Genomic DNA, 25344 nt, shown 5'->3' with positions numbered 1-25344 from the left:
AACAAAAATGAAGACAAGAGAATAAAAATACAATGACAGAGACGATAGGCACGTTAGTGCACTTATGCATATCCCCTCTACTGACCACTTAAGTATGACATAAGAAGTCAATTTGTAACTGAAACTCTGAAAATGTGTAGCTGAGACAACTGAATCAGGTAAGGCATTCCAGACTTTGACAACTTTATTACAGAAATCATGTTTTTTACAGTCTAGAACAATTTACACTGAGTTCAAAGTGGTTGCTCGTACCCGTATTATTGTGATTAAAAGAGGAAAAAGTTATTTACAGGTAAAACATTACTACATATAATTTTGTATTCAATACCTAGGTCTGACCGCAGCAGTTCTAAGTTATCCAAACCGAGAATTTCGAGCCTAGTGGCCTAAGGAATTCTATTGTGTACAGAAGAGTGCAAGACTTTTCTCATGAAGTACTTTTGACCCTGCTCAATTATACTGATATCAAATATATGGTGGGGACTCCAAACAGTTGAACAATACACTAAAATTGATCTAGCATAAATTTTATAAGCTTATAGATCTTCATAAGATTTGGATACAACTTTAGTGCTCAGGTTAATTAATGGGAATTTTATAGCACAATCCTATGTATTTCAGTTCAAAACTAAAAGCCAGTGAAGTTTATTCAATCCAAAGTAATTTTAAAGTCGCTAAAGTCAATCTATGCTTGTAACACAGACATGTTCCCTGGCTTACCTCATCTTCCCCACTTTGTGGCATTTCTTCCTGTGGTTTTCCCATTTATTACCAGAGATTCAGTGTCTTGTCTAATCCATTAAACTATTATTCACAAATTCCCCATACAAAGGCTGCATATAGATCTGAATGAATTTATCTAATTTACTTTTTATAAAATTTGCATTTCATCAAGGCAATTTTCCTCATTCCAATGTCAATATCAGCTTTCAGCTATCCTTTGAAAGATTTATAGACATTTTTACCGCACATTTAGGTATCCCCAAAATATACATTAATATCAGAGGTGGGATTCAAAAAAATTTACTATGTGATTCTGTGGGCATGGCTTGGTGGGCGTGGCAGAGGAAGGATACTGTAAAATCTCCAGTCAGAGGTAGTATTTGCCAGTTACCTGAACTCCTCAAAATTTCCACCACCAGTTCTTCAAAACTGGTCAGAACCTGCTGAATATCACCTCTGATATGTATATTTTCAATTGTGGTTTTACATATTGTCCCATTCTCTTATCATTCAGATGGGAGACAGATACGCACCCTGATGAAACATTCAATCTGCTGCACTTCTTTAAAGCAGCTAACACTCTATTGACCTAATAATATCAGCAGTAATAGAAAATGCAGAGAATTTTGCTTCCCACCCACACTATCCCATAATATTACATTTTACCAGAGCAGTTACCGTTAATTGTTTTTTGAAAACATTTCTAAACTTTTTTGGCTGCCAAGGACATCAAACAGCAATGCTGGATTATTTTCATGATCCTGGGTGGCCTGCAAATTCAGGAGTGCAAACAGTTCCTAATAAACATTAAAATGGTGGGTGACATTATTTTCCTCAGTTAAATATCAGATTGAATACAATAATTAGACTTCAGCACACAAGCAACAGCTCTTAGAAATGTAGCCTAGTTTCATGATGACATCTGCGTTCAATTTCTTCAATTATTTACAGTTCTTTCTTTTCTTCCCTTTTCTTCCTATTAAAAAGTACCTCTTCCCTGCTGTGTGTTATTTTTAAAGAAAATAAAATATTCCCTAATTCTTAGCACACCTACGGTTCCTGAAGCTATAAACACAAATGCTTATTTTCACAATTTTCTCTCATACATACATTGATTTTATTTTTATGTGTTTATCAACCATTCTGTACCTGCTGATTTTAAAGGCAAGTATAGGTAGTTCTCCATTTACAACAGTTCATTTAGTGACCATTCAAAGTTACAATGGCCCTGAAAATGTGATCATTTTTCACAGTTATGACCTTTGCAGCATCCCCATGGTCATGGGATCAAAATTCAGATCCTTGGCAACTGATTCATATTTATGACTGTTGCCCTTTCCCAAGGTCATGTAATCACCTTTTCCAACCTTCTGACAAAGTCAATGGGGAAGCCAGATTCACTTAACCACTGGGTATCAACTGCAGTGATTCACTTAATAACTGTGGCAAGAAAGGTCATAAAATGGAGCAAAACCCACTAACAATAGAAATTTTGGGCTCAATTGTGGTCGTAAGTCAAGGACCATCTGTATATGTGCCCATTTCATTTTACCTGAAAAAAATGAAAGGGAGGCCGTGGCCCCCAGGGAGAGAGGGGGCGCGCGGGGGGCGCCCCCCCCCCCGCCCGCGTTGGTGTGGGCTCCTCCTGTCGGCGGAGGCCGGGCGGGGGGGGGGGGGTGGGGTGGGGGGGGGGGGGATGGGGGGGTGTTGTGGGGGGGAGCCCCCCCCTTGAAGCGTCGGCTGGAGGCAGGGGACTAGAGCGACCCAGAAAGGCAGGGCCCCCCCTCTGTCCCCAGCAGCAGGGCGCCCTGGTTGTTATGCAACGATCCAACTGTGAGCCTTAGCTGAAAGGAAGATTTACTGATTGCGTAAGACTGCTTTTAAAAGTTCCTGGAGTCATATCAAGCTATATATAAACTATGCCTCACTCAGTAGTCATTTTATTTAATGCTCTCACCTTTCTATTTGTCAATGTTGGAACAAGCATATGTCAAATCATACGAATAAGCATGAATGCAGAATAACACAGACAAAACATTGACATGAAGACAGAGAAGCTAAAGAATCATAAGACATCGGTCAAGAAAATGTTCAAGAGGGGGGAAAATGATAACTTGATATCAGAAACAAATAAGGATGATGATCCTAATTTTCATGTCTTGAGTTGTGGCAAATGTGAGGCTGTATTAATAAGTAAGCTTGTTGTCTGTTGCTAAGGTCTCAAAGTCAACACTCAAATGTATTCACACTATGGCTTCTATGCATTTATGGATCATTTGATCAACATATTTATACTTCCATTAGAATATATGAATCTTTAGATGTTAGTTCCAGAACATTTAGGACATTAAAGTTCATAACCAATTTTTAATCCTGTCTAACATACAAATAAATGCACATTGTATTCCTAGGCAGTGCCTAGGAAAAACTTAAAAGCAAATTGTCAACAATTATTAATTCAAAACAATGAAATCATTGTCTAATTACTAGATAATCAGTATGCCAAAGTTGGTTATGTTGATTTGAAAGAAATCAATCTCACTAGCTAATGGGGTAACAAAAGGTAAGCCCTCCATTAATATGTGAGCTGCATTTACTACCTAATGCATGAGATTCCTCTCCCAGCTTTACATGTGAACTGCTTGAAGTGTTTTTATAACAAAATATGCAGAGCAAACTGAATTGTCAACAGAGAAAAGAATGTCAGTAAACCAAATTGCTTATATTCACTGACCATATCTCAGTATGGCTAATATGCTGACCCAGTAGGAAGGGATAAAGAACAAAAAGGTCACACAGATAGGTTTATCAAAAACATCCCAACCATCATGCTGTAATTTACTCATTACTCAATGTCTACCTTTCCCTCCTTACTTTTACAATACAGTAAGCCAAGATAACAGAATAGAATAGAATAGAATAGAATAGAATAGAATAGAATAGAATAGAATAGAATAGAATAGAATAGAATAGAATAGAATAGAATTCTTTATTGGCCAAGTGTGATTAGGCACACAAGGAATTTGTCTCCAGTGCATAAGCTCTCAATGTACGTACAACAATAGTGATAGATCAGATATAAACTCTGGTTCAATCTTTGCTCAAGGCTGCCAAAACAAACTGCCAAGGTTTCATAGGGAATTCAGTATATACTGTATTCATGCTAATAAAATTATGTTGTATCTTCAAAATGATTTGGATCGCTCTATGTAAGCAGATTTTTGGCCATAAAACAATTTCAGGTGATAATACTTGATCATTAGCAAGAGATTTTTATTTTCCACAGGCAGCTGTTTATAGCTTCAGCCATAAAGAGTAGCACAAATGCATTTCAAAATTCTCCTCAACATTCCTTGCATCAATGAAACGTCTTGATAAAGGGAAACGCACCACCCCAAACTGCAATTGTCATCACTTCTGCCACCCTCAAAACATGGTCTAGTTCAGTGTTCACCTCAACTGGCCAATAGGTTAGTAAAGAAAAGGAAAATAGCATACATTGCTAATGCTGTCCCCCACCCCCATTCAATCTTTAATACATGTAATACTACTGGTAATTTGCAGGACACTTCTGAGTAGTTGCTGTGAGGGGAATCTTCCCTACTGCAAAGGCATGGAAAGCTTCTCGAATGCTGTGATTTATTTATTTATTTATTTATTTATTTATTTATTCATTCATTCATTCATTCATTCATTCATTCATTTATTTTATGCCTCTCATCTCCCTGATAAGGTGACTCGAGGTGAATTACAGATTATAAACTAGATAAATAGAAAAGCTGTTAAAATTTTAAAAGTGTTTAAATTAAAATTTTAAAAACCATGAAAAAAAACAGGAACCAAAAGTTGGATGATACAGGAATTCTTAACCTATCAACCACTTCCAGCACCCACTTAGGCCCCCAAGCAGCCAGAAAAAAACAAGTTTTAATACTCTTCCAGAAGGCCAAAAGGGTGTGAGTAATTCTCACTTCTGGTGGTTGAGTGTTCCACAGGGTCGGGCCCACAACAGAAAAGACTCTTCTTCTTGACTCTACCCACTAGAATTCCTTAAGACTCAGTTTTAATCTGATTCATTGGCATAGATCAGGGCTGTCAAACTCCCAGCCTGTGGGCCATGCCCACACCTGGCCCACACTGGCCATGCCCACACACTGGTCACACACTGGCCATGCCCACACCTGGTTTAGTGAAGGGGGAAAAAAATCCCAATATATCACATGACATCACCATGATGACATGACTTTGACACCCCTGGCTTAGATTGTAAAGAAATAATAGAAAACTGAGCTGCTTTCACCCTTGGTGGAACAAAGATACTATTTGAGGTAATCTATTTTAGAATAAATTTAGACATGCTGAATTAAATTGAGTAATAAAGGAAAATCAAAACAACATGTGACTGTTCCCATTTGAACTGTACCATTGAAATTTATCCATATCTTTAAGAACGAAAGCAAAATTCAGCCTCTTTTATTTTAATGCAAACATGTCAGGTGTGAAAAAGCAGGTCCACACACTAAAGCTCAGTTTAATTGATTTGTTGCTCAAAGTTTATGCATAGCCATCTTCTTAACTAACAGTTAGCACCTGGTTAGAGTAGATAAGGGTCAAAAGCAATCAAAGTGGGTTGGACATAGTTCATTTGTGACTATATAACAGCTCTTTGCTGATTCCTATTTTTACCCTGTCCCTTGTTCTGACATGCCTACAACATACCTTTTTCTACCTTAGACCAATACTGAAATTATCCCTAACTTTGCACAATCTATCCTATATTTTTTAGGCCTAGGCAAAAAAAATATACATATGAATATAATAAAGTAAATGTTTTAAGGTAAGTAATTTGGATGGCAAAATAGGATATCAAACTTATTTGCACCCATCTTTTGATTCAGAAAATTCTAGAAATACTAAATTGTATATAACATTAAATTTACACTCATTCTTAATTTCACCTAAAGGTGTTTCTTTCAAAGAAACGCATGCGATGACACTGATAATTTTACATTATACATTCCTTTTGGAGCACACAGAAGTTGTCATAAAATCTTTCAGGATTAAACAGACAAAAAAATTAAACTTGACTCCAACATTAACAATGTCATGGCCCAGGACTCAGTCTCAGAATCTGACAAAGCTTGGTAGAGAGATGGGTAGCATACAAATTTAATAAATAAATAAAGCTGCTCTGGCTGAACCTGTGGTGAATTAACTTCAGGAAACATCAAGCCAGGAATCATCTGAAATTGATCAAACACAGACACTATCAGGAAAGCTGGAGCGGTCAGATGATGAGACATAGCCCTCAAGGACTCAGACTCTGGAAGTAAAGTGGAAAACAAACCAAAGGTATTTGATGAGACTTCTTGCTAAGCAAGGGATAAATTGAACTTGCAGCCTGATTTAAATGGCAATCGTAATTTCAGATGAGTCTTTATTGGTTTCCATGTGTCTGATGCAATTTTAGATTCCATTTTTGTCTGAGGATCATGGTATGTGATTGACTTTTCCGTATATTTCCACAATATATGCAGACTAATTAATTTAGAATCTGACTTAATGGCTAGCTCATGAAACTGTCAATAAACTTTGCTAAGGGTTTACTTTTTTTTTCTCTGTACACCAAAGTGACTATTCTTTCAAAAGTCAAGTGATCTTTGTTTTTAATCACAAGGCATTATATGAACTCCCTAAAAGCCTTCTAATCATCACATTTCCAATTCTGATATCAGTACCAAATTTATTTTCTCTTTGACCATTCTTGCATTTCTATGGTCTGGATTTGTTTTTGTTTTTTTGCATTTTTGGCAGCAAGATAATTGGTTATAGGCTGTAATAAACAGATGATGTAATTAAACTTTCTAAATATTAGAAAGTATGAGCTGCAGTACCACTTCAATGTGTTCGCATGCATGATTATTCTACTACTAAGCTTCATTTTATGATGCTATCAGAAAGCATTGTGAAATTGACTGTGATCACTCATACGATAACTGTGTTATTACAGTTTGTCACCTAGTATAATTACATTCACTGCCGCAATGTAGCCTGACTTTGCATATAAGTCATGCTACCAATGGCAAGCAAATATACTATTTTAACAAAGCTCTTTCAAGGAGAAAAAATGCACCATACAGAGTGTAGCATTGAGAAAGGGAAATGAAGCAGTTGCAATCAAGATGTCCAGCGAGTTACAAAAAATTTCATTTTGTTTCAAATTCACCAACCTTGAGAAAGAAGTTCATCCATTGCTTAGTAATAAAAAACTAAAACCAAAACCAAACAGATTATAAGTGTGTGAAGGACACATGCTGGCCTACTTTTTCTCCTGATGTGTGGGCACAGACACACAGAGAGAGAGACACACATAGAGAGAGCCTTGTAATGCTTTGGGGTGACAATATCTAAAAACTGGATGTACAATATACAGTATATGCCCACCAGAGCATTAACGTCAACATTAAGAGCCATAGTGGTGCAGTGGTTAGAGTGCAGTAGTACTGCAGGCAACTTCTGATTGCTGATTGCCAGCAGTTTAACATTTTGATTCTCACCAGCTCAAGGTTGATTCGGCCTTCCATCCTTCCAAGGTTGGTAAAATGAGGACCCAGATTGTTGGGGGAAATCTGCTGACTCTGTAAATCGCTTAGAGAGGGCTTTAAAGCACTGTAAAGCAGTATATAAGTGCTATTGCTATTGCTATCTGGAATTATCCTTCCTAATTTGGCAGTAAACTTTATCAGAGTAGGATATTTTAAGGGTAATATTTTCAGCAGTAGTCCTATGATCTGAGTACTCTGTCCCCAATTCTACATAGCTATGTTTTCATCTTTATTGTAATGGTCTTAGAATCCCATGGCTTTTAGGGCTGGATTTAGATTTGTTTTCTTAAGAGCAAAACTATGTTCAGTTGTGGGTCTTGAATTTGGCTCCTCACTACCCGCTTACTGTTACCCCATCACTTGATAAAATGGCACATCCAACTGATATGAATTTCAGACCCAACTTGTCATTTGACATATATTTCCCACTTAATCCTGCTATTCTATTAAGTGACCCCATGCCTCTGTCCTCTTTTCTTTCAGTGTTCTCTGTTAATGACTGTGGATTTTTGATCTTTGTGGATGTACATATGATCATTTTCTCTGATTATGGTATTTTGATTCAGATTTTATTGTTAAAGAAATTAACTCTTAAGGTTTGCAGCCAAAATGTTGCAGTAAAGGAACCGGGCCATATAATAAATGTCTTTATGTTTTTGTTGTGAAAGCTCACACAGCAAAATTTCCACAGTTGAATCTGAATGACAGCTTTGGTACCTTTTTGCCAGTCTCATTTCATTTTCCATTTGCCGATCGAAAGCTTTCACCTCTACATAGGTTTTCTCAAAAGTATGTAAATTTATATTTTCTCCAGGTTTTTTTTTTCTCTCTTTTCTGATTCTTTATTGCACTAAAACAAACCTGGACTTCCAAGGTTGGAAAGTCCAATTTCTAGTACTCATTTTAGTGAATAGATTCTACTCATCAGAAAAAGAAATTATTTGATCATAACCATTTGCTATGTTTTTCATATCAATCACAATCCACAGCATGATCTTATATGACAGATGGGATTTGCAACTGCAGGGGTTATACCTTTTGAGGTATAAAAGCATTTTGTTCATTCTAGTCTACTCTGACCTGGACTGCAGTTATTCTAACATAACACCTAAGTGCTGTTTTATCTGTACCTGTTTGTAGCAAAGGTATTTAAACATCATTCATCATTCTACATTCTACAGAACATAAGACCTTAGCATAATTTTTATGGATCATCACAATTGTTCGCATAAATGTGATCAGCATTTATTATTTGGTTTTATGTCTTATAGCATATATCAATTTTCAGAAAATGTATAGAGCAGGGGTGTCAAACTTGATTTCATTGAGGGCTGCATCAGGGTTGTGTTTGACCTTGGGGGAGTGGGGTCTGTGTGGCCAGGGAGGCATGGCCAGCTCAACGTCACTCATGTCAGGGGCACCTGTGATGGCCCAAACACTCTGCCAGTGAAAACTGGCTCCCTAGCTCCATTTCCGTCTGTGACAGCCTCCTGCAATTCTCTGCCAGCAAAAATGGAGCTCAGGTTGCCCCATGGTCCAGATCTAAGCACTCTGTGGGCCGGATCCATCCCATGGGCCTTAAGTTTGATACCCTGGTATAGAGGATCCACCCTTCTTCTTAAAGCGAGGTTTGAGCCAAGGTCAAGGTTAAGTTTGATACCCTAGTATAGAGGATCCACCCTTCTTCTTAACCCAAGGTTTGAGCCAAGATCACAGCTGATAGCAATTCATAGAAAAAAATGCTTTCAAAGACTCAGGAACCTTGGTGATGCAATGGTTAGAATGCACAGCTGGATTTTGAACCTATGGACTCAAAGTTGACTCAGTCTTCCATCTTCCGAAAGTTGTTAAAATGAGGGCACAGATTGTTGGGAGCAATGTGCTGATATTGTAAACCTCCCAGAGAGTGCTGTAAAGCACTACAGGGTGATATATAAGTCTAAGTGCTATTTCTATTGCTATTCCCAGTACTCTTACATAAAATAATCCCACTCTTCACAATTGATAAAATTATGTTGAACTAGGGCATTTTCTATCCATCTGGATGCCAGCAGATTGTGTTATGCTCCACTGGCAGGGGCTCATGATTCCCCATGCATCATAGCAGCACATTTTCCCTATGGTTAGAAAAAAGATACAAGCTGTAGATCTGTCATTAGAGAAACATTAGAGTTTTGGAGACACCAATTCCTGTACAATTCTGTGGCTGCCTTTATTGAAATAGAATTATTGCAATAATTTAAATCTTGCTATTTTGCTCTTTTGCATAAAATGGTTTCATACCAAAGTAAATGGTTCTAATGTAAACATTCAGAGGCTTAGTTGTTCCTGCATTACCCTTAAAATAATGAAATTATTAACAACAAACAAGCTAGTTACAAAAGATAAAGCTATTAGAGATATTTCGGCATGCAAGAGAATACACAGGGCTTTGGGGTACAAGGCAACAAGATATCATCTCCCCCCCAAAATCTAGAAAATAGAGCGATTCCATCTATCTTCAGACAGTGGTTGTTAATAATCAAATTTATGTGAATAAGTTCTTCACTTTAAATCTGTCATTTAGAGTTTTAGGAATGACAGGTGAATATGAGGTCTAAATGCTAGGATCTATAACTTGGCATTAACTTTAAAAGACCAATAAGTTGATTTTTTAAGTCTGGATAGTATAATATTACAGGCATAATTACCGTATATACTCGAGTATAAGTCGAGTTTTTCAGCCCATTTTTTGTGCTGAAAAAATCCCTCTCGGCTTATACTCGAGTCAGATTCCCCTCTGAAAAAAAAATGGTGTGGAGTCGCTGCTGCCGGCGCGGCCCCAGTCCCGCCGCCTCGGGAAGGGAAAGGCAAAGCGCTTTTTGCCTTTCCCTTCCCGGATGGGGCTGTTGGGAGTCGCTGCTGCTGGCGCGACCTCAGTCCCGCCGCCTCGGGAAGGGAAAGGCAAAGAGCTTTTTGCCTTTCCCTTCCCGGCTGGCTGTTGGGAGTCGCTGCCGCGGCGCGACCTCAGTCCCGCCGCCTCGGGAAGGGAAAGGCAAAGAGCTTTTGCCTTCCCTTCCCGGATGGGGCTGTTGGGAGTCGCTGCCGCCGGAGCGCCCCAGTCCCGCGTAGCCTCGGGAAGGGAAAGGCCACGGCTTGGAAGGCCGCCGCTGGAGCGAAGCTGCGCGCAGCCGCTGTGTTAGCATCGGATCGGGCGCGCCGGACGGTTCCGACTGAGCCCCGAGCGTCATCTTTGGCGCCCGCCCAGCACCGCAGAGCTCCTGTACCGGGAGAAGGGGAAGACGCCCCGGGCGGGACAGGGAGAGGAGCTTCTCCCGCCCGCCCCTCTTTCAGCGCCCACCGGTGTCCCCGCAGGGCGACCCCCGCCCGCAGTCACCGCCACTTGAAAGAGACGGGCCGGGGTGGGTAGAAAGGCGCCGGGCGCCCTTGGAGGAGAAGGTCCCGCATTCGCCTGTCTGCCCGCGGATGTCAGCGGAGCAGCCGCTGCTACGGGAACAGTTTACTGCGATCGCCCTCAAAGGGGGGCAACCGGACAGGGAATCCGAGGGCAGCGCTCGTTGCGTGCTGGAGGCGACAAGCCCCGCTCGGGTGGACGTGTTTGCCCAGAGACCCCGGACGAAGCAGCGGCAAAGCTCCGCTGACATCCGCGGGCAGACAGGCGAACGCGGACCTTCTCCTCCAAGGCGCCCGGCGCCTTTCTACCCACCCCCAGCCCGTCTCTTTCAAGCGGCGGCGACTGCGGGCGGGGGTCATCCTGCGGGGACACCGTGGGTGCGGAAAGAGGGGCGGGCGGGAGAAGCTCCTCTCCCTGTCCCACCCGGGGTCTTCCCCTTCTCCCGGTACAGGGAGCTCCGCGGTGCTGGGCGGGCGCCAAAGACGACGCTCAGGACTCGGTCGGAACCGTCCGGCACGCCCGATCCGATGCTAACACAGCGCTGCGCGCAGCCTTCCCCAGCGGCGGCCTTCCAAGCCGTGGCCTTTCCTTCCGAGGCTACGCGGGACTGGGGCCGCTCCGGCGGCAGTGACTCCCAACAGCCCCATCCGGGAAGGGAAAGGCAAAAGCGCTTGCCTTTCCCTTCCGAGGCGGCGGAGATCTGGGGCGCGCTCCGGCGCCAGCGACTCCCAACAGCCCCATCCGGGAAGGGAAAGGCAAAAGCGCTTGCCTTTCCCGTCCCGCTGGCGGCGCGACCAGCCATCCGGGACTGGAAGCAAGCGCGCCGGGCGGCAGCGACTCCCAACAGCCCCATCCGGGAAGGGGCAAAGCGCTTTCCTTCCGAGGCAAAGCGCAAGCCATCAAGCGGCCGCCTTCCTTCCCGAGGCGGCGGACTCCCACAGACTGAGGGAAGGCAAGACCTCCCCGGCGGCGGCGGCAGCGACTCCCAACAGCCCTATCCGGGAAGGGAAAGGCAGGCGGCAGCGACTCCCAACAGCCCCATCCGGGAAGGAAAAGGCAAAAAGCACTTTGCCTTTCCCTTCCCGAGGCGGCGGCGCGCAGCAGCGACTGAGGTCGCGCCTTTCCTTCCGGCAGCAGCGACTCCCAACAGCCCCATCCGGGAAGGGAAAGGCAAAAAGCGCTTTGCCTTTCCCTTCCCGAGGCGACGTGAGATAGTGAGATCGTTTCCCAAATTAATTATTTTTATTTTTGAAATTTACCAGTAGCTGCTGCATTTCCCACCCTCAGCTTTTACTCGAGTCAATAAGTTTTCCCAGTTTTTGTATAAAATTAGGTGCCTCGGCTTATATTCGGGTCGACTTATACTCGAGTATATACGGTACATTTTAAATCAAGGAACAAACTTAGGTAGTTAAAAACTCAAATCAATTGGAGGGCACTCATACCCTCAGGGTAGAACATGAAAAGGAAATTGGTTAACTCAGGTTACTCAAACCAGTAAAAATGGCAAATTGGTTAAAGAAAGATATAATAAGTACTCTTCAGTATAGATCTTTAATGGAACATGCTCTTAAAAATCTACATGGGCTATAATATTGGACCTTTGCAAATCACAAGTTGCAAATTTAGAGTGAGAAAGGAGGACAGTCTGTAAAATCTCTCCTTTTACTAATTGATCTTAATTTATCATTATACATTAGGTGTGTGCTCTCCTCACTTATCTTCTCTTTATATACCAATGACTGCATCTCAAAAGATCCCTCTGTTAAAGTACTGAAGTTTGCAGATGATACAATAGTGATTGGTCTCACTCGAGACAACATTGAATCTGCATACAGATGGGAGGTTGAACAATTAGCCTTGTGGTGCCACTGGAACAATCTTGAACTAAACACATTTAAAACCATAAAATTGGTGGTAGATTTTAGGGGAAACCTCCATACTACCACCTCTTCCAATACTAGACAACACAGTATCAACAGTAGAGACCTTCAAGTTTCTAGGTTCTATCATATCTCAAGAGTTAAAATGGACTCCTAACATCAAAAACGTCATCAAAAAAGCACAACAAAGAATGTTCTCACTCCGCCAACTCAGAAAGTTCAAACTGCCCAAGGAGCTGCTGGTACAGTTCTACAGATGAATTATTGAGTCTGTAATCTGCACCTCTATAACTGGTTTGGCTCTGCAACCAAACAAGAGAGACACAGACTTCAACAGTAATTAGAACTGCAGAAAAAATAATTGCTGCCAACCTGCCTTCCATTGAGGACTTGTATACTGCACAAGTCAAAAAGAGATCTGTGAAAATATCTACAGACCCCTCTCATCCTGGACATAAATTGTTTCAACTTCTACCCTCAAAAATGACACTATAGAACATTGCATACCAGAACAACTAGACACAAGGACATTTTTTCCCATGTGCCATTACTCTGCTAAACAACTAATTCCCACAACATTGTCAAACTATTTACTAAGACTGTATTACTATTATTCTTCTCATCCTTCCTATTACCTATCTCCTTCTATTTATGACTATAACCTTGTTGCTTTACAATTATATTGATTTATTTGGTTTCCTAGTGTGATTTTGATTGCTTATTTAATATCATATGACTATCACTAAGCATTATATTTTATGATTCTTGATGAATGCATTTTATGTATACTGAGAGCTTATGCACGGAAGACAAATTCCTTGTGTGTCCAATCATATTCAGCCAATAAAGAAATCTATTCTATTCTATTCTAGATAGAAGATAGAATTATTTATTGGCCAAGTGTGATTGGACACACAAGGAATTTGTCTTGGTGCAAATGTTCTCAGTGTACATAAAAGAAAAGATACATTCATCAAGAGTCAAGAATCATAAAGTACAATACTTAATGATAGTCATAGGGTATAATAAGCAATTCTATTCCATTCTAGATGTATGCATCACATTCAACAATCCTGATTGATATTGGGCTGAAAAATATAATTATATGGCTATTTTTTTGGAAATATCCAGATTTGAAGAGTGACTTCTCTACAACAGAGTCTGAAATTAAAAATCCTTCTTCTGCTAAAAGAAACATTATCCTATTTTTTTAAACTGGAAATTAACAATAAATAAGCACCTTAAGTGAAATAAATTTATATTTCAGAATGAGACAACTGAAATCAGATTAAAGAGGACACCATTTTCTTGTCCCAAATCAACCAGCTTCAAATAGCAGTATTTTAGAGTTACCATCTGAAAAGTAAGTCCAAACTATTGCAAATGGAGAAAAGTAACTATAAAATGATAGAAATAGTACATTCACCCATGCTAGTCTTATATGTAGCTGGCTAGCTTGTAGTTTTATCTTGTGAAACTAGCCAGTTTGGTATTATTCAGTATCTTGCACAAAACCCAAGACATCAGGTCAATTCAGTAAACCACATGATAGTTAACCATGAGTTAGCTTTTTTGTCTTTTTCATCCAGAATATTCCAAATGCATTGCTTCCTCCCATTAAATAATTGACTAAATGAATGACACATTCATATCACATCATTCTACCTACCAAAAAGATGAGGGTATAACATAAGCAATCATAAATTAAATACATTTAACAGTTTAAAAATAACTTGAGAGGTCCTTTCCATGAAAAGTTGGTAGCAATTGACTTTGTAAGGATGGAAAGAAATATGGGATAATGTAATGTAATCTCCCCCTATCCTTCTCCATTTGCTATAATGTTTTCTCAATGACTCAAATTAAAAGTATATTTAAAAGTGCATTTTTCTGTGTTCATATGACATATTAAAGAATAATCTAATCCTTATGGCTATATTTGCAAAGTCCACTAATCTAAAATGTGTTTGGCTAGTTTGCTTTTGTGACTATCAAGAGAAGACCCCAAGCTAAACTATAGTTTGTTTATTGAGTCATAGTTAATAGGTTTCATACAAGTCACAAACAAGCTACTTTATAATTGATATAATTGATATGCAATTAAAACCCAGGCCTCCAATATTCATAAAACTACAAACTTTAATCGCTAATCCTGAAGAGTTTCAAGTTAACCTTGTGAACTTTCTCTAAAATGAAATGTTCCTCAGATTGTTAAAATCTTCTTCATCATGTAATTAAATGGAAGAAGAAAGTGTATAAGGAAATTAAATGTGACTTTACACTGCCACCAGCTGGTATAGGAAGCAATTATTTCTGTACAGTAGGCAGTCATTTCCATTACTCCTGTAAGTTTATGAATTCCAGAATGAACGCCTTCATTGTGTGCCTTACTGCCTGGACTTCTGCAAATAGTTCCAGTCCCTTTTGATTTTTCCCTTTGAAAAGTTCACTGAACATATGCCAAGGTTCATATGAACCGATTATAATGGTTTTAAGCTCACTTTGAGCTTGTTTAATTAACTTTTGATGATGGAGCAGGATAAAACACCTTTGGTGGCTCAGACAGAAAAGAAATAAATCTGTATTCCTTCTGCCCTCCTCCATCAATTAATGCTGATTAATCTTTTCTTTTGTGCTTCCAACAACTGTGTATCAGGCAAAAGTTTCTAAAAAGCAAATGTTCTTGGCATGCAGGAATATAAACTTGCCCTTTTTGGGGTAGTCAACTTGTTGCCAGCTCTTGTAAATATGCCTTCAAAATCAAAAATCAATGCTGTGACAAATTATGGAATTGACTTCATCTTTATAGATGAGAAAATTTTTCTATTACTACTGGTCACAATACTCTTAACCAAAGAAAAATCAAACAAACAATTCCTTTGTTTATTTTAAAGTATCTAGTCCAGGGATGTCAAACTCATGTCATCATGGCAGGATCACATGACATATCAGTATTTTTTTCCCCTTAGCTAAACTGGGCATGGGCGTGGCCAGCGCATGACACATCCAGCCCATGGACTGGAAGTTTGATAGCCCTGATCTAGATTTTCTCCCAAAGTAGGATAACTTAAAGATATTGTCCATTAGCTGAAATCCCTCCAAGTGTTACTGAAAAAGTGAAAGAAAAAACCCAAACGATATGGCTGCAGCATTGTTAGGTGTAATCAGGAGTTTCTTTTTTCCACATACGGTCTTCATATGTTTTCAGCATTGGAGTAAGTCATTCCACACTGGTTTCCGATCAAACATAAAAGAACCTGTGCAACTAGTTAGTCAAATGTATTGGGATTCAAATGTCTGGAATTTCATCAAGAAAATGCAGACTCTCATTCCTTCTGATTGCATTTTACTATATTAGGCAACATGAATATAGTTAGTCTTTGTACCAATGGTAATGGAGAGGTACAGGGAATTATCATAATTTGCATAATCATTAGTTCTACTTTCCATAATAGATCCAAGTGTGGAGATGTCCAATGTCTAATGACTTTAAGAGGATCTGCAGTGATGCAATGGTCCCAATAGTGATTTCCCCAACTTTGGGGTTTGGGATTAGTATACACTGTTCTAAAGCAATTCTCCTTTCTCCATGGCTGGTTCCAGAAAATGTTGATAGGATGGAAGAGATTGAATCAGAAGAGTCTGATTTTGTGATGACCCAGGGCATGGCACAAAAGCAACGAAGTCACAAAAGTATGTAAAGTCCCTTTAATACCTCCAACTTGGCTTCCAATGTCCAGTTATCATTGGCTGGAGAGAAAACTCTCCCAGTTTTTAAAGGGAAGAAGGTCAGTCCAAACCCAAAGTATACATAGATTATAAATAAAAACCAAAACAAACCACACTGCAGCAATTAACAAGACAGGGCAGGATAAGGAATTGCAGACTTCAAAAGATAATGAAACACACACAGTTGGGAGGACACCAGAACCCAGATAAGACTTGACAAACAAAGATAATTCCAATAGTTTCCAGCAAGGTGCTGTGTGCAAACACCCTTTTTAAATCCTGTTTTCCCAGCTGCAGCTAATGAAGGGAATCAGGGCCCTTTTCTCCCCCGTAACCCACATAACTCATGTTGCTCCCTTCTCCGTTCCTCCCTGCATGCCTTAGGATGATGAGGAAGTGGGTGGCCCTGGGTCTTCCTCTGAAGGCCCAGCTGTACTGTGCCCTTCCCCAGTTTCTTCCACAGCTACCGGAGCCACACTCCCACTCCTTGCCAGCTGCTCAACCTCCCCCTAGGAATCAGATTCCAACAGGGGCATGACAGATTTGTAGAATGCCATGGGATCAATGCTCTGAACCAGAGGTAGTATTCAGCAGGTTCTGATCAGTTCTGGAGAACCGGTAGTGGAAATTTTGAGTAGTTTGGAGAACCGGCAAATACAACCTCTGACTGGAGATTTTACAGTATCCTTCCCCTGTCACTCCCACCAAGCCATGCCCACAGAACTGGTAGTAAAAAAAATTGAATCCCACCACTGCTCTCAACTCTTCTTATTTAGTATCTATTTGAGGCTTCTGGATCAGTTCATTCAGTATGTTGATTTTGGATCAGGTGTCGTTCTCTCTCAGCCACAGGAAGAAGCCAATGGCAAATCACTTTGTGAAATCTTGCCAAAAAAATTGCATCAAGTTATCAAGAGGCTGACTCACAGGCCTGATAAAATAAATAAAATTGGTATACTGAAGGTACTCAGTTGCATCTTGAAAACCAGTTGGAGGCTGCAACTGATTCAAGATTTGATAGTACAAGTGATTTACCACTGCCGCCTTCTTCAATAGTATTTCAAATTTCCAGTATAGCCCTTAGCTTTCTAGTATTCTCTCAAGCTTCCAATGTATCTGCTAATTATATCCAAAGTTGCTTAATTTACAAGGCAAACATGGACTAAGATGGGCAAACATTGACCAATATTTACTGGTTAAGAAAAGACTGGTTTTTTTTCCTTTTTGCTTCCTTCAGTAAATTCAGAAAATATAGATATTTGTGGGCATCTTCTAGTTAATGCTGATGTTCTGGTTCATGTATCTTAGTTACATTTCTACATTCTCATCAAGAATAAAATACAAGGACTCAGCTATTCTTTAAATTCGCAGAATATTTTTTCTTCTGCCTCCAATTCTGATATACTTTTTAAAGGCTCTTATTCAAAATAGGAATCATCCATTCCATGCTAAGAAATGTGACAATGGGGCATCGTTTTAAAATGAAGTACTGAACTAAACTAAAATTAAAGTCTGCCCAGTTACAATTCTATTGTTATCATTATGACTTCATGACTCATTTTAGCATATCTCATTTCTTTGGAATAAAAATCCAATTAAGTAACTGTATGAAAACTCATGCCAGGTAATATACCTTTTGCGCATCTTGAAAAGTATTGCATTGCATTACATTTTCTTTGCTTATAAATGATAAACAGAAACTTAGCTTTTTCAATGGGTTCACATCTCCAATGAGAATGCAAAGATCATCCTCTCATCTAGGAACAAAGAAAATCTTATAAGGCATCTGGTATGAATTAAGAAATTTTCTTCTAATATGCAGCCATTTGTTTAATTTTGTTAATGCCTTTCAGATACATTTAATTCTCCTGATTCATTAAACAGTATGGCATCCTTTTAAACAGGTAGGCATTGTTTCAACAGATGCAAATGTTTTCCACTTCTTGAAATTATATTTTGTTGTAAGCATAATTATCTAATAGTTGTAGTATGTTGTGAAGAAAACAGTAGATTATTCTTTTCTATGGTGATTATTCTTTTCTATGGGGAAAAGTGGTTGATTTTTTCCTACAGAATTTTAAGCAGAGGCATAAATAGAACATATGCATGTGAAAGCCCTGATAATTAATTAGACATTTACTGTTAAAAATTTTGACCTTATTAATGTTAAATAGTAGCTAATTAAACTGATGCTATGTTAAATAGTATTTGAATACTAAAATATTTCTCACATTATAACATATTAACAAGAATGCAATTGCATAGTCAATGTCCTAGTGATTTTTCAGTCCATTTACATTAAAATAGATTTTTCCTTATATTTCTCCCGAAAATGCTTCGAATGAATCATAAAACTGTAGTTGTGCAATCAGGACATGATGCTTCATTATCATGGGATGACAGAAAGTCCAGAGTTGCACACTAAGCCTATATAACGTTCCACCATCAGATCTACAACTTTACTCAGATATGTTGGAAATAAATCAACAATAGTGTTTAATAGCACATCTATGATAAGTTATTTCAATTGTTGTGGAGAAAGAATTGGCATAGAACCAATCCTAAACTACATAAAACAATAGCAAATAAAATGGTTTGCTTAACCTGAAAAGGATGTTTTGTGATTACATACTGTAAAGCGTATAGAAAAAGAGGTCAAAGAATATATGTAGACCCAGAAGAAGATGGAGAGACAACATCAAAGACATGCTGCAACAATATTTACAATGGTTGAAGCTGCCAGAAGAGCAAGAACCAGAACTTTGTATTTTTGGGGCAGGGGGGACGAATAGTTATGGAACTAATGGAACATATGAATAACCCAAACAAACCCCAAATAAAATCTATATAGACTTTACCTATATAGCTGTGCCAAAACACCATCCACACAAACAGCCATTTGAAAAAGCCAGATATTCAGGGGTGGAATTCTACCAGTTCAAACCGATTCTATAGAACTGGATGTTATGATTCTGCGCAGTTTGGAGAACTGGTAAATCATGCCCCTGGCTGGCCCCGTCCCTCTCTGCCCTCCACTCCCCGCCCAGTCAGTCCTTATCGCGCATGAATGACATTGGGTGCATGCCCAACATGACTACGTTCTCCCCTGCCCAGGCACTCCTTAAAGTATTTTTCCCCTCCCGGCAATCAGCTGTTCTGATGATCAGCTATGCTGGGATCCCTCTCGCTGTCTTTCTGCTTCGCCCAGGAGGCTTCCCTAAAGCCCAGGAAGCAGAAAGGGGCACATGCAGGGGTGGGGAGTGCAGGGGATGCTGCATGCTCCCCTCGTGGTCCATTTTTTGCCTTCCTGGGCCCCAGGGGAGTGCTGCAAAAAAAAAAAAAGAAGAAGCAGCATCCACCCAATCATGTGGCCAGGCCAACCTAGCCATTCCCACAGAACCGGTTGTTAAAAAATTTGAATCCCACCCCTACAGATATTGTATTAAAAGTTGTCAAGATACCAAATACTTGAGTGGTCAGTTCATAGATCTAGTAGTACTAGAAAAGGAGATTTTAAAAAGGAGGTAATTTTGTTCATTTAGCTACCCTCTGTTCATTGTAGAAGTCAAACTAATGCAGGTAATTGCTTACCTGAAGACAAAATAGAAGGGCACAGAACAGGAGTTGCCCAGTGAGAAGATATGACAGTCCAGATTAATTCCTTTAAACTGCTGCCAAAGTGCCTCCATCCAGAAAGAGTTTTTAAAAACAGATTACAGTTAAATCTGCATTCACATAGGAAGGAGGATCTTAAAAATGCAGAATGGATAAATTCACTCGGAACAATGATACATAGGATTTCTTACAGGATGGGAATCTAGTGGGAGAGATGGGTAGGAGTTGAAGGAAATACTAAAAATGCAATTGCAAACAATACCTATGAGGGGAAAAAATAAAGGATGGCAGAACAAACCAACATAAAATAAAATAGTTTAATTATGTTCTGAGAATAAACAAATGGATAGAAAGGTCATGTCACAGAGGATTCACACATACTGGTAAGTATTGAGAGGTAGAGGGGTGTCAAGTTGTTAAAGCACAGAACAAGCTGGGTTGGTGGAGGAGACATACAAAAAATACTTGGATCATATGTCCAAAGACAATTTTGGGATAGATGAACAAGGTGAGTGTTCAATTGGCTATAGATAATTTGCTCATCTGCTTGGAAAGGTGAAATTACTTCTGAATGGATTCACATGTTGGGATGGAGTGTAAAAGGCATAGGGGCTAGTGGCAAATAATACTTTTTTAATCACCAAAGCTGAGTTCACCAACTTTTATGTTACTTAGAAAAACAGGCTTTCTCTCTATTAATGTTCTTGGATTATAGTAATATATTAGTACTCTAGTTCATTCTAGCTGATGGAATGTAGTTGAGTTGCAGGAAGGAGGAACTCTTTCCTAGAAAGCAAAAAGAATTTTTAGTATGCAGGAAAAGGATGAAGGTAGATCTCTCCCAAACAGTGGTGGAATTAAAAAAAATTTACTACCGGTTCTCCAGAACTGGTCAGAACCTGCTGAATACCACCTCTGTTCCCAAACAATTATATATATGCTGAAACACACACACACACACACACACACACATGTACACACGTACATGCAGGCACACACACATATACGATACCAACATTGTTGCAGTTAATTGCATCTTTGCTTCCAGACTTAATTTAAAGTGGCTTTGATTAAAACCTCCAGGTTCTTTGAAGGACTGTCCAGCTTGATTAGTAGTTAGATAGGCAATCACCAGAAAAGGACAGCTGAACAAGGAGACTGACCAAAATGCCCTGAAAATAAGGGTTACCGCTCCCTTATCACAAAAACTAGATGGACTTCTTAATAATATCACTGGGAATTAAATCTGACTTAAAGAGACTTGATCTTTCCTAGACCTGAACCACTCCATGATTTAAACTGGACAATAATGATTACTATTCCAATGTCCTATCAGTGTTTATTAAGCTGATGACTATCAAAAAGATAGCTGTTTGCAGAACTTGTTTCTTCTCTTTAAAGTGACTATTGTTGTAGTTAGTTGTGAAGTCGTGTCCGACCCATTGTGACCGCATGGACAACATTCCTCCAGGCCTTCCTGTCCTCTACCATCATCTGGAGTCCATTTAAGCTCACGCCTACTGCTTCAGTGACTCCATCCAGCCACCACATTCTCTATTGTCCCCTTCTATTGCCCTCAAACTTTTTCCAGCATTATGCTCTTCTCCAGTGAGTCCTTCCTTCTCATTAGGTGGCCAAAGTATTTGAGCAGTCAGGGTTGATCTCCTCTAGGAGTGACCAGTTTGATCGCCTTGCCATCCAAGGGACTCACAGGAGTCTTCTCCAGCACCATAGTTAAAAGGCCTCCATTCTTTGTGACTGTGTGTATATATATGTGTGTGTATATATTGACTATAGTTCTTTTTTAAAAAAAAATTCATTGTATTATTAAAAAGTGATATGCTCATCTGTGAAGTTGTTGATAATTTTAGTTTTATATTTTAAGTGTGAAGTTTTGTCTTTTAAAGGCATTGTGTTAATTGCCAAAATAAGAGCAACACATAAGCAATAGTCACAGACAACATTATCTTTGCCTTCACTTTGAATTGCCTTGCCTTGTCTTATCTTTGGTGTTGTGTTGTCATAAAGAGAACAAATTTAAGTGAGCATAGAAACAAGTTAACAAGAAGTTCACATTGTAATATGAAAAGTGATAATACTTTTTAAGGCATGTTAATTAAAAAGCAACATATGAACATAACAGACACATAACTATATAAATAACGTGATTTACTTCTTATTAATGTTCTTACTATAAATAAGAATGACTTGACATTTTTGAAAACATGGCTTTAAAAAGTAAGCAGGGCAGCAGGCTTCCTGGTTTTCAGAAGCATCTTTCCCCTCTGAAAAAGCATTTGCCTTTATTGGGTTTATAATTCACTTTGTTAATTATTACTTGTTAGGAAATGGGCAAGTTTATCATCTTTTTGTTTATATGGAAACAATGCTGAAAGATAGCTTTTGAAAAAAAATTAATTATAATGCTTGCAAATGAATAACTTTATGGCAGCTAATGCATCGTGAAATCAATAAGCACTTTATCAGTCTATAGATGCATTATTTGTGTGGGCATTATTTGTTGTGGGCATTACCCAACATTGAAATAAATTGTTCTGACAGCATTGCTGATTCTTGCAATTCAGTTAATTAGGAAACAAAATGAAAGAAAGCAATAGCCAGACAACATTGTTCAATGGTGCTCTTATAGCAAAAGAGATGTCTTCCCAAAAAGAGGCCTGAGGGCAAATGCATATGGAGATATGTTCATGAGGATCCACCCCACAGGACAGAATGGGACAACTTGCTACTGCCAACTATCCATGGCCAACTCATCATAGTTAACTCGCTATGGCCAATTCACTGCAGCCAACTCACCGCAGGAACAACTCACTGCATGACAATTAAACCATTCCATGTAATTATTTAAAATAATTAAAAAAATATTTTAATTTTTGCTATTGCAATTTCATTTTGTCCCTCCCTTAACATCCTTTCTTGATTCTACTCGACCATTTCTTCAATATTAATGTAACTCTTGTCCCACGGCAATTTGTCCTGTGACGAATTGGCCATGGTGAGTTGGCTGCAGCAAGTTGTCATAACCCCCACAGAAGGGAAAGATACTCTTTGGTAGGGGCTGTTCTGGAACACACAAGTGGAATTGTACAGCAGCAGAGACATTATTTATGGGAGGATGAGTACATTGCAAGTTATTGTCAAAGTATCTCCATCCAGACAGGATTTTCTGGAAGTGATTTAGACTTAGAATAACTTTATTGTAACTTTGAATGTACACTAATCAGCATATATTAAAATGAAATTTTGTTGCATACAGCTCCCAAAGGATCACCATCTCCAATATACACTACATAAACATGACAAAATGAATAAATAAATACAAAATTTAGAGAAATATTGACATGAACTTAGATAGGAGCAGTTTAAAACTAGAATGTGGATGGACTATAACCCTCTAGGAAAGATTTTTAGAAATACATAATATTTGTACAGGGCAATTTTGAAAATTTCATAGGGTACAGAAACACTACAACACATGAACACTTGTAATAAGTTTAATGTTCTTCCAAAATGTTGAACTTCTAATCTAATCTAATCAGACTTTGCTTTTCACCACTGCATCATTAGCTAAATAACCCTACCAGGGATTATTTTGTAACCTGCCTGCAGATACACACAATATAATAAACAGAACAAAACAAACTAGTCATCTCTAAATGTGAATCTTTCAAATGATTTGGCAGTTTTGTCTCAAGACATTATGATGGTACAAATTTGGACAATACTGATGAGGATTATATTTAAAGGGAGCTTTGCTTTCATAACGTAGGATGCATTTGGTTTTGAATTAGCACAAATGACAACTCAAAGACTTGATATCTGTGAGTTTCAGAGCTATTATGACTAACAATGTATATTGAGGAAGATATGAAAATATGTTTCATCTGCCTTAATATAGGTGAAAATTATATTACAAGGTGTTTGCATTTCTATTTGTATCATCAAAGGTTTCAATGCACAGAAGAATGTTTAACTTTACGTAGTCTAGTTTACACCAGTGACTTTGTGGTAAATCCCCAAACCACAAAGTCCTAGTTAAATCCATGTCAGATGAATCCCTGGAATAGAGTTCTTTGGGGGCAGACAAGTTATTAGCTTTGCATATATTTTTAAACTAATTAGATTGTCTCCAAACTTAGCCTCAAATACTTATGTCATGGAGGAAATGTTACATTTAAATTAGCTGTCAATCCCATCTAACATTTAATTTAGCTGAACACAAACCTCATGAAACCAAGCACAAAAGTAGAAAATCTACATGCTAGAAATATTATGGCTGCTAAATTCAATATGTTCTTAATAAAAATGCTATTTTACATCAACAATGTAATGTTGGTACATTAAAATTTGTGCACAATCCTAAGCTTTTAATGAAAATCCATGACCTAATGAACTTCCTGGAAAACCCAAGTGTTATCCATTAAAATAAATGACAATGATGCATACATACATAAATATCCATCACAATATTCATTTTCAAGTACATAATTATGCAAAGTGCAGAAAAGTAGTACAATAAGATTAAAAAAATTAAAGGTACAAGATTAAAAAATAGGAAATATAGTTAAATCCCACTTAAACCAATGGCTTTTATATTTACATTCTTTTTTATTCTTGCAAACTGATCTTCCTTCTATCCTCCATTAATTCATATACATATTTGTTCTTTAAGCTTCTCAGCTTTCTTCTTGAAAGTCTCTCTAAAAACAAATTTAGTCTTCCCTGTGATGACCCAGGGTGGGATACAAAATAAACACAGTCACAAAAACAGGTGAAGCCCCTTTTATTCCTTCACTTTACTTCAAATCTCCAAATATCCATGACTGGAGACAAAAAACTCCCCCACAAGCAGTTATGAAAAGAAGGAAATGCTGTTTAAATTAAAAATGCCTATAAATTATAAAGAGGAAAAACAACACAAACCACACTGAAGCAATTAAGGGAACCAGGCAAGATAAGGGCTTGAAGATGTCCACAGATATTGGAACACACACTGAGAAGGGCACCAAACTCAGAGAGGAATGACAGACTAGAGATATTTCCATGCTTTGTTTCCTGCACTGGCCCATATGCATGTCCATCCTTTTAACCAGTTCTCACAGCTGCAGCCCATGAAGAGGATAAAGGCCCTTCCTGTAGACCATGCCATTCATGTCTCTCCCTTATCCTCTCCTCCTTGCGTGCCCTAGGATGGAGAGGGGATGGACCTAGGTCTTCCTCTGACTGCCCAGCTGGCCGCTGCCTTCCCCAGTCTCCTCCACAATCTCCGGAGCCACACTTCCACTCCCTGCCAGCTGTTCCTCCTCTCCCTCGGAATCAGTCTCCAACAGGGACATGATACTTCCCCTTCCCTTCAACTTATTCATCATTCCCT

Source organism: Notechis scutatus, chromosome 2, assembly GCF_049901735.1.
Source record: "Notechis scutatus isolate UNSWTSFEM ecotype Mainland chromosome 2, rNotScu1.2, whole genome shotgun sequence".
NCBI lineage: Eukaryota > Metazoa > Chordata > Lepidosauria > Squamata > Elapidae > Notechis > Notechis scutatus.
This window is presented reverse-complemented; position numbering follows the sequence as displayed.